Source organism: Camelus dromedarius, chromosome 26 (genome assembly GCF_036321535.1).
Source record: "Camelus dromedarius isolate mCamDro1 chromosome 26, mCamDro1.pat, whole genome shotgun sequence".
Classification (NCBI taxonomy): Eukaryota; Metazoa; Chordata; class Mammalia; order Artiodactyla; family Camelidae; genus Camelus; species Camelus dromedarius.
In genome coordinates, this window is record NC_087461.1 from 4,527,240 (window position 1) to 4,536,860 (window position 9,621).

Consider the following 9,621-nt stretch of genomic DNA (forward strand, 5'->3'; position numbering starts at 1 on the left):
CAGCGCAGCCACACTTCCTGTCTGTGTGTCCTGACTCTCCCCACGGACTCAGCCCTTTCCTTTTGAAACAAAGAGGTCACATGAGAGCTATATGTGCCTCGTAGCTCTCGCATTCTGTGTTTGAGACTTGAAATGTTACAAATTCGTTCTGTTTCAGAGGTAGCAACAGGTCAGATCTGATGCCCGTTATGGTGTCAAACTGTAGGTTGAAGGGACGTGTGTGCTGTGTGCAAGGAACCCAATCAGAAACAACTTACCCTCAACATTTTGAAAGTGTGGGTTTCATTAAAAACAGCGTAAAGAATAGGCTTACATTTAAAAAAAATAAAACTAGGATACAAAAAGTTGGTATAGGAGCTATCCTTTTCAGATGGTCTCATAAGAGCAAAATTTTTAAAAGAACAGCAGAAGGAAATTTTTCCGGTGGACGCACTGGCTGTCGCAGAGGTGGGGCAGCAGAGGGCTGGTGACGGGGTGGGTACGCTTCCTAGCGTTTCCTGCACCAGAGTGTACCCTGAATTACAGATGGCTGGAGAGAACAGCAAGGAAGCATTTATATTGCTTTATTGTCAACAGACAGAAGGAGGCAAGGGGCCAGACAGAGTCTGATGTTTTCAACTTACTAACAAATTTTTAGGAAGTCCACATTTTACGTATCCAGCGGTCTGTCCCAGGTACAAAATATCAGTTGCCAGTGGTTTGCATAAGATGGTAGTGAAATTTTCCTGTTGCACTGATTCAGCCATGAGTGTGAACACACGACGCACCTGTTCACGTACATACACTGAATCTAGGGCGTCCAAACCGCTTCCGTGGGGTTTCTACCATCCCAGAGGTAATACAGACCCTTTCAACATCTACTTCATTTCTTGGATTGAAGTTAGTTACTTATTCAGATGTTTTTATGGACAAATCATTGTCACCGAGCTTTGTTTGAAACCATGAAAAACAACAGAGAAGGTCTGCTGATCGGTGACCAAAAAACCAAGCCCTACGGGAGGGCTTCAAATTACCAGACTGCCGAAGCCCAGCTAGCCCACGTCTCAGTGTGTAGTCACAGACTGTACAGCAATTTAACACAGCAGAGATCCTGACGAATTCAAACGATGCTGTTTCTGCCGTCAGAAGTTATCCACCTCCTTTCCCAAGCAACTGGCTAAGGCCGCTGCTTGACAGTGGCCCGCTGTGTTTCTGAGATGTCTTTAGACATAGATTCGTCTGAAGGATCTTATATAAAAATACATGGTGTAATTAGGTCATACAGCTCACAACACTCCATACGTATACATTCATGTATAATGTTTGCCACTATGCTGTTTACAGACGCAAAAGTCACATCACATGGTATCACTTTTAATATGTATATAGAACACTTGGCAATAACTCTGGTTGATAAGCATTTGTAAGCTTGTATTTTTCACTAATTTGTTAATCATGTTTCATTGGTGCTCAAAGATCAGAAGAAAAACAAAAAGGTTGGGAGAAATAGTAAGAAAGGCACCCAGGTGAGCTGTCTCTGCCCCGTGCCTTCTCAGGTGTGACAACAGCCCATGGCACTAAGGCGGGCAAGCCTCCGCCCAGCCGTTCGATGGTCTTGGCCGGCAGTGTCTAATTTTTTTTTTTTCCACAAGAAACGCTGGTCTTTCAAATTAAGTGGAGTCATGTCAGAAGCTGGACAAACGGTTTGTGCAAAGCTCAAGTGGAGACAGTGGCCTTTATGTAAAGAAGTGGCAGGGGCTTAAAAAGTGTGCGAGGATTTCAGTAAGTTGATGGTTTAGACTCAGCTGAGGGCATGAGCGCTTGGAGCCAAAAAAGGAAAAAAAGAAAGAAACATGAATCACGTTGTACCTAAGCCAACGCACTAATCACAAATACAAAATACGGTGCTAAGATATTAAGGCGCTCTAGACATGCCACCAAAAACTGGAGATGAAAGTAGACATTCCAGACTCCCTGCCCTGCTCTCACACCTAATCTGATGGAGCCACCCAATGGCTTTACACCAGGGTAAAGGGAGCTGGCTGTCTCTGAGGCTAGCGCAGGCTTTTAAACAGACTTCTATTAGAAATCCGGGCAGAGTATCTCCTGGGATCGCGGTGGCGTTCAGTTGCCGCCTGGCCCCAGTGGCTGCAGCCACCCCGCAGCAAACCCCACGGTAATGGAAACCACGTGACCGCCCAGGTCCACCCTGTCTCTGTTTTCAAGGTCTTTCCTGAAAGTTGGCCACTTAGATAACCTGGTTTCCATGCTATTTATTGCTCAGGAAGGAGGAAGGGGTGAGCCCAACCCCTTGGGGATGTGAACTTGTGGTTCCAGGGAGTCTAGGGGATCAAATCTGATGCTTTCAGAACTGAGCTGCCCCATAGAGTGAATCCAACTGGAGCTTTCTCTTAGAGCCAGAAAGGGAACTGAATTACAATAGCTCTTTCTTATTTGTGACACATGGAGGTGGGGAGCTTTCCCTAGTACATTAAGACATAGTTAACCTGTGGCTTTTGCAAATACTAATTTTTCTACATTAGGAACAAATTCCTCTTGTAGGGAGGGGATGGCTCAGTGGTAGAGCACATGCTTAGCATGCACAAGGTCCTGGGTTCAATCCCCAGGACCTCTGTTAAATAAATAAACTTAATTAACCCCCCAAAAAAGAACAAATTCCTTTTAATATTCTTTTTATTAACTGAAACATCATTTCACCCGAGATGTCCATTTCCTGGTGGCAAATCTGGTTAACTCAGTGTCACTTCTTCCATCAAAATCGATTAGTCGGCAGGTTAGGGAAGATAATGGCAGGTCAGACTCCTTCCCTCCTCCCTAGTGTTTTAGCAAAGATAAAATTCAAATGATATTTTTTAGTAAAAAATGACTGCCTTCTTTTAAAAGATCGCATTAAATATAACAGTGAAATGATAATTTTGTTTCTAACAGCTCCCAAGTTCGGTCTCTTTGGAACCGGATTTATGAGAGCTGCCTTCGACGTGCTTTGAGGCTCTCCTTTGTGGGTGAGTTCTGGACACAGCATGACTTGGGGGCCCATGTGGGCAAAGGGATGGTGGAGTTCAGCAAGCAAAACATCATTTAAGACAGCGAAAAACTTACCTCCTCAGTTTTGAAAGATAAATCTTTACTCAACCATCAATTGAGGGTAACACTTTGCAACTTCCCACATGGTGAAAGCTTGGTACCCAAACTCCGGCCACCATATTCCTCACAAGTACTGAAAAGCACATTTTTACCTCTTTGTAGCTGCTAGGAAAAAAAAAAAAGTTTGTGTCGCATTCCCTTGAAGGCTACTCTGTGAAATCCAGTTCCTCAGACTTGCTCAGTTTTTGTGTGATTGGAACACAGCACACCTGGAAAAAGTTCCAAAGGTCCACTTGGTTCAGATGTTCAGTCAATGGTTTAAAATTATTTAACTATGACATAACGTGTACTCACACAGGGAAAATACTCCTTATTCAAAAGAGCTAAAAACGGAGGCCCCATTTCTGGTGCTTTAAATAAAGTTCCCTGCTGCAGGATTATTTATCATGGTTAGTGGTTGCCATCAGTCATGAAAAGTTAACGAAGACCTATTGGGTTTATCTATAGGCAGCTAAACAAACATATCTTGCTCTCCTGTTATCTTCTTGTTAACAAAGCCCTATCAGGATGTTCTAAGCATCAGCATTTACTGCCCAGGGGCCCTTTATCTAGGATGATATATGGGGAGCCCATCAATTAGCGGGAGGGCTTGTAGATTCCTGCCATATCGGCCTGAGTGCGCGGCTCTCCCGTCTCCCGTCTCTCTCGCCATTGCAGACGCGGCGCGGCGTGGTTCTCTGGGTGGCGTCACTGCTCACCATCCCGGCTTTGGGTGATGTCTGTCGCGGCCGTTAAAACTGTCAGAGTGCCTTTGGTCCAGGCAGAGCCACGCCGATGACCAGGGCTGCCATTCTCAACACACTCACCCAAGCCCGTGGGACGAAGGTCCTACGTGGCAACATTGAAAAAAAAGAGAGAAACAGGAGCCTTGGTGGAAGTGTTACTTTTGCCTAAGGATTCTGGGGGGGGGGGGAATTTATTACTCACGCACTTCACACAATTTGGAATATTGAGGCAAACACGTTAGTCCTGGCTGTGTGGCTGGGGGGACAGGGGGAATTTGTCACCCAGGTGGCATCCAGAATCACTTGACTCATTCTGATCCGGCTGCTCCTCCGTCTAAAGACCATCACCCCGGGTGCCCACAGGATAAGGCTTGACTCCAAGGCGCCTCCCTGCCGTGGGTCCTTACCTCCCCCACTCCCTCCCCACTCAGGGCTCTGCGTTTCTCCTGGTTTCCCCACCCCCTCCCCCAGGCCCTCTCCTCGCCCCTGTGCCACTAAACTTGCGGTTCACTTCTGGAACACCTCTTGCCCCTGCTCTGCCCTGTGACCTCCTAGCATCCCGGGGCCTGACCAAGTGTCACAATTTGTAAACGTTCGGAGACACCCCACCATTCTGTCCTCGGGGCTCACACGGCAGGCTCTTAACAGAGTATTTACTGCATCTCTGATGACCTGTTGGCTGGTCCTCCCCTGTCTACCTGCAGACAGAGAAGGTTTCCTCCTTTGTGGTCACAGAGTTTAGCAGGGTGCCCAGCAGGGGACACAGTGTCAAAGGAAGGAAGGAGAAATGAATAAATATAAATGCTGGTGACCCTGTGGCTAGACGTCAGTGTAGGCTGAGATTTCATGGAAGGAAAGGTGTCCCAGGAGCAGTGATGGGAGCCAGGGTCACAGTCAGACAGGCCACGTCATCTGTGAAAAAGGGACCAACCTTAGGTGGGGGGTACGGCTCAGTGGTAAAGCACGTGTTTAGCATGCATGAGGTCCTGTGTTCAATCCCAGTACCTTCATTAAAATTTAAAAAAAATTTTTTTAAAGGGGATCAACCTATCTTACAGGGTGTTCTGAGTTTGAATGAGCGTGCCCTTGTGAGCTATGGATTTGATGATGGATGCAGTAACCATTATAATAGAATCATATTGTTCTCACCTTCAGTGCGCGTGCTGAAGCCACCTGTTCCCAGGTGGGCCCTTTTCCTTAGAACAGCGTTTCATCAGTTTGGTTTCCTCCAAGATAACTCAGTGGGGTGATGAGGTATGCGACATGAAACACACTGATGGCAGGTTGTCAGACCTAAAGCTGACCCTTAGTGAAGCCTCCCAGGGCCCCCTGGGTGTGCCAGTACTGTTGTCACCTCCGTGTCCCTCTAAGCTGGCCTCCAGCCTGACAACACATGGGAGCAGGCCCCCTAGGCCCCTAGATCTGTGGCCTTTCTCTTGTCATTCCTTAGATGCCTGGAAACAACTCTCACCCAGATACAGGCTGCGGCCACCCTCCCTCCAACACCCAGGCACAGTTCAGAAGGTTAGCACATGAACTTGCTGGGACCCTCTCTGGAGCAGCCCAGACAGGAACTTTCTGCTTCCTCCTGGCCCCACTTCCAGCCACCAAACTGTACTCCCAGTGGTTAGAGTCTCCTTTTAAAATACAGGGTCAGCGCCTATACACAGCCCACTGCCCGTGGTCCCTGCTGGGCCACTGCAGTGCCCCCAGTTGGCTGCCCAGCTCAGCTCAGCTCCCCAGCCCTGCCCTCACCAGGGCTCTATATGCCAGGACCCCCACGCCCTGCTGGGAAGGCCTTGCAAGAAGGCAGCTGGCCTGAGGTCCGCTTCTCTAGATGGTTTTCCTGGGGGAGGCTTGTGGATGTGGGTAAAGGAGGTGCCAGAAAAAGCCCACTGACTTCCGGGGGAAGGGTCCCTCCCTCCCCAGGCCTCCCCTGCTCTAGGAGGCCTTCTGCCCTTCGGGTAGGGGCACCCTTGGGGGGCCATGGGGACCCACCACAGGCTCTTCTGGCGTCCCCCTCCCACTCCCCCAGCCAGGTGTGCTCCTGACGGGCAGGCGATGTCACCTCCCAGGTTCAGCAAAGCATCCGTTGCTCTGGGGACAGGAGGGAGTCGGGGTCATCCGTGCAAATGGCATCCCCTCCGGCCATCAGGTTCGCCTGTGAGGTAGCAATAGGCCTTTGGGCAATTCCGGGCTTGGGGAGGGAAGGTGACCCTCACAGCCCCTTGGAGCTCCTGCCACCTGCTGATCCAGGAGCCTGCCCTGGCCCCCACCCAGCTCCCCCACCGCCTTTGCCCCTCTGCCTGTCCCTGCCAGGCTCCATGTCCCTGCCCTGTCTTCCCAGCACCTGCCACCTGATCCTGGCAGGGGCTGTGGGTGGGGGCCACAGTGGGGGATCCCTGGCTGTGGTGAAGCAGGCGTTTCTGGGGGTTAGCGGGGAGGACCATGCAGGAACTGGGTGCTCGGGGTGCAGGGGCGGGGAAGGCAGTCACCGGGCCCAGGGCTGGTGGAGGCCAGGCCTTGCAGGTCAAGTTCACCGAGGCCACGAGCGCCGGAGCCGGAGCCGGAGACTCACACCCTGGGGCCCCAGTGGGTCCATTCCCATAAAAAACAAAGACTGGGAGGGGCGAGAGGGAAGAAGAAGAAAGGGAGGAAGGAAGGGAGGGAAGGAGGGAGGAACTGGGACAAGATGGTGGAAAAAGTGGCCCTGCCGTCCTTGACCCTCCCAGCTGCCCTTTGGCTTTGGCGGCCCTGCAGGCTTGGAATAGAGATGTTCTGGACGGTCCCTTTAATGGAGACGAGTCTCGGGGTGATGTCCTTGATTGGCTGCCTCAGACAGTCCAGCTCTTCCACTCCTTGCCCGAGAGCCCCAGGCCGCTGCAGCCACAAGTCGGGGGACCATACCCACCCGTTTTCCAGCGCCCCCGACATGCCGGAGGCGGGGCAGAGCCTGCACCCCACGGGGGCCCTTTTCCTGGCCAAACTGGGAACAGAAACCTAACACCCATGCGCTGCTGGCAGATGGCTTCTCTGGAGCCAGTGCAGCCGGTGCAAATCCCCCGGAGGGAAGAGAAAAGGGACGTTGCCCAGGGAGGACTGGGAGAAAGGGGACAGCGGGTGACTGTCATATAGGAAGGTACGCAGAGAAGCGGCCTCCGTTAACCGAGTCCCCCATCTGCACTTAGATGCTGCCCCCGCCTCTTCTTACCAGCGAGGTCCCAGAATTGGCGTCAGGAAAACCTCAAAGGGCAAATGGGGAAGTGGGGGGGCCTCTGGCCCCCGCGGGGCGGTGGAGGGTGATGAGCGTCCTCTGGGGGTGGGGGGTCCGCACTCGAGAGCAGTTACTGGCAACACGGAGCAGGACAAGGATCTCCCCACCCCGTACAAGTGCAAACTAGTTTCTGTGTTGGGGGAAAAAAGAGAATAAAAGTTTAATAAACGTGTGCTGTGTTGTGAATGACTTTGTGACGACCTCTGTTGCAAATGGCCTATGCATGCGGAATAATGGTCTCCTTGCAGAGAGGGAAATAGCTTAGCGCTATCATCGTTGCCTCGGTAACCATCAGAGTCCCCATCTAGCAAGAGAGAAATGAGTTATGAAAAGGCTTGAGTGAAGAAGGGATTAACACATGATCCCAGGGACAGTATGTCAATCAAAATCAACTGAGAAATTACACTGCTCTATTTGAGAATTTCTCCGGAACCCGAACGGTAGTGGAGTCGGGTGCGTATTTCTCCCTCTCCTCTCTCTCTTTTTAATTTGAGAAAGAAGAGGGAAAGTAGCATCGTGATCAGTCTTCATGACTATCGCTGAGAATTACACTGAGGGGAGGGAAAGACGCACCATAAGGAGGGTTATTTAAGAAGACAGCCCACCCCACCCCAGAGCACCCCACAGGCCGTGGCACCTCGCTCTAGTGTCCCGCTCGCCCCCACCCCGAGCCCCTCCTGCCACCAGCACAGACCCCGAGTCCGCAGGCTTGAACGCCCAGGCCTGGGAGACCCAGGAAGCCCCGGACCTGGTGCTTGGCCTTGGACCGACCCCGAGCTGCGCCCGAAGGGTGGGGGTGGGGGGCTGGCGGGGAAGGACAGAGCGCACAGGGGTCCCTGCGCTGGAGCCTGAGCAGCAAGCAGCCTTGGAAGCAACCTCTTGCGGGCTGCCTACTGCCTGGACTCAGTGTTCGGGGAAATAAATAGTCGAGTCTGCAGCATCCCCACCCCACCCCGCCCCGCCCCATCCCCGTCCCCCATCCCCCATCCCCGGAAAATCACAGCTGAGACGCCCACGCACGTAGATCGGCGCACGTGCAAACGTACCAACCTCCCCCTCACCGTGCGCACAGAAACCTGGGTCTCAAAAATAAAGAAGAGGAAAAAAAGAAAAAGGCACCGTGAAGTCCTAAGGAGCGGGCTCCGGCTAATCAATTTCTAGCCCGGCGCGCGGTGCAGCTGAACTACGGCTCTGCGCCCGAAGGCTGCGTCCGCTCCGGCTCTGGAGCTGAGAATTTTGAAAGAAAGCGCAGACCGCATTTCCCCTCCCCTCCCCAAAAGAGGATGCTCTCTTTTGGAAACGCTTAAGAAGCGCTCAAGACTGCGGGAGAGAGCGCCTAAGGAATCTGGGTGGGCTGGTGGGGCAGGGCAAAAGGGCTTCCTTAGACGGCGACCTCCACAACAATCGCTGTCGCTCCAGGCTGCCGAGCCGCGGGCGGCGGGTCCCTGCAGGCTGGCGTTTCCGCTCTCGCGGCTGGAAGTCCGTTCGGCCCGTGCCCCTGCGGCTGCGGACCTGGGCACCTCGGGCAGGCCCCCGCCCATCACTAACCGCCCTGGGCCCGCAGCGTGCATTTTCCCAGCAGGAAGGCGGGACCTCGGCCATCCTTTTGTCCATAACCCCTTCAATTAGCAGCTGGGGAAACTGAGGCCTTGAGACAGTGCAGTTACTAGGGGTACACAGAGAAGGACCAGACAGAAGCCCAATGTCTTAACGTCGCTTTAGGAAATTGGCCTCATTAGTAAAAATAAAAGTTTTATGGAACTTTTCTCCAACGGAGAGCCTTGTTTTACCTTGCAGGGGCGAGGAGGTGCATGGAGGCGCTCTCAGCCCACCTGTGTCTGGGTGTCCTCCCACTCCCCGTCCCAGTCATTCATTCATTCACTCATTCATTGGCCCCCCTCTGCCCGCCTTCCTCCCCCGCAAGTCCCACACAAGTTTCAAGTCCCGAGCGCCCCACGCGGTTAACTAAATCGCCTTGACCCCGGCGCTATTTGATATTTGCCTCCTTGACACTCATTTAGGGGCTCGGAGCGGCGACGCAGACATTGGACACGTCCAGCCTGAAACCGAAGCCTCACGGAAGGGGGGACGGCGAGAACCTGATAGCTGGAAACTCGCTTTCTCCAAAGGCTTTCGGGACATTTTAGCCCGGCTCCGGGTCCTCGGAGCGCCAGGGCGCCGCCAGTGCGGGTGTAAACGTTAAATGTTAGCTATTTGTTCCGATGATTGGCATGGAAATTGACTCTTTCTCGTCTTCTTTTTTCCCCCTCCTTCTCGCTCTTTTCCCCCCCTCTCTCTCCCCTCCGGATTCCCACAAATACTAATTGAACCTGTGGCTCCTCTAATCTGCCTTCCCTCCCAACCCTGCCGCCACCCAAGTCAGAAAACTCCCCAGGGAAAACCAGCGTATTAAGAACACCCCAGGCCGAGGCCAGGCGGACACTCTTCTGTTTTTGCTTCACTTTTGGAGGCGACACT

General features: G+C 52.5%; 1 long non-coding RNA gene across 1 annotated transcript; it reads right to left on the reverse strand.

Annotated features, from left to right (window-relative positions):
- Positions 1-2,693: 2,693 nt before the first annotated feature.
- Positions 2,694-6,174, reverse strand: LOC135319349 (uncharacterized). The gene is made up of 3 exons (XR_010377871.1): positions 5,019-6,174; positions 3,100-3,972; positions 2,694-2,814 (listed from the first exon to the last, which is right to left on the reverse strand). It is a non-coding gene; the product is annotated as an uncharacterized LOC135319349 (long non-coding RNA).
- Positions 6,175-9,621: the final 3,447 nt, after the last annotated feature.